Source organism: Pseudopodoces humilis, chromosome 1, assembly GCF_049639895.1.
Source record: "Pseudopodoces humilis isolate 2021_Gansu_Grassland_sample_001 chromosome 1, ASM4963989v1, whole genome shotgun sequence".
NCBI classification, from domain to species: Eukaryota; Metazoa; Chordata; class Aves; order Passeriformes; family Paridae; genus Pseudopodoces; species Pseudopodoces humilis.
The window spans coordinates 19,753,672-19,754,666 of record NC_142200.1 but is presented as its reverse complement, the minus strand read 5'-3'; positions in this window follow the sequence as shown (position 1 = coordinate 19,754,666).

Sequence of the window (995 nt, the reverse complement as noted above, 5' to 3'; positions counted from 1 at the left end):
GAGCACTACTGGCCAGTACTTGTCTGGTATGTGTGGTCTCAGCCAGCAGCAGGTGTGGGAGCAGTGGGAGGACAGTTCACACATCCTTAAGCGGCGTCTCTGGAAGACAGCGGTAGTAGTCTGTGCACCAGTCACCACAATGCTCCTCCTTCGCTTGAACAGTCATTTCCCCTTGTTCTCACCACAGCGTCCCTTTCCTCAGCAAATATTTCTGATTACTGCCCTTTCCTTCATTAAATTCAATTGCTGAACATTGACTTCAAATATCAAAATCTCTTCCTCAGCTGTAGCCTCATCTACTGAGTGTTGCACCCATCATCTCCTGAGCATTCGGGCCTTTTGAAGGGTGGTGGCAGCTCTGGTGGCAGTAAAAGTGACAGTGAAAGTAGCAACCAGGGTGGCAGAGAAGGTGGCAGCAAGGGTGGTAGTGTCAGTGAAGGTGTCAGTGAAGGTGTCAGTGCAGGTGTCAGTGAAGGTGTCAGTGAAGGTGTCAGTGCAGGTGTCAGTGCAGGTGGCGGTGCAGGTGGCAGTGCAGGTGGCAGTGAAGGTGGCAGCGAAATCGGCAGCGCAGGGCTGGCCGCCCTCTGCCGCGGAGCCCTCCCGCCTGGCAGAGGCCGAGGTGCGTTTGGAAACAATCCTCGAGATCGCTTCCAGAGACGGGACAGGTTCATGGCCCGACACTTGAATGTTTGCAAGTTGCCTTCAGAATTTACACAGTGCATTACAGAGATGTTTACAAAAACCCCAGAGTGGAGTCTGTTTGAAGGGATTTTCACGCCGTTTGTGTCTGTGCTACGGTACCGGAGCCCTTCTCAGCCGGGGCTACCCCTGCATGCGAGGCGCGCTGGGCCAACACGGACGGCTCCGAGGCCGAGGCCGGGGCCGGGGCCGCACAGGCCGGTGACTGCTCCCGCGGCCCGGGCAGCCCCGGCCGGGCCCCGCCCGCCACCACCGGCCCCGCCGGGGCGGGAAGGTGCGGCCGCCCCGCCCCGCCC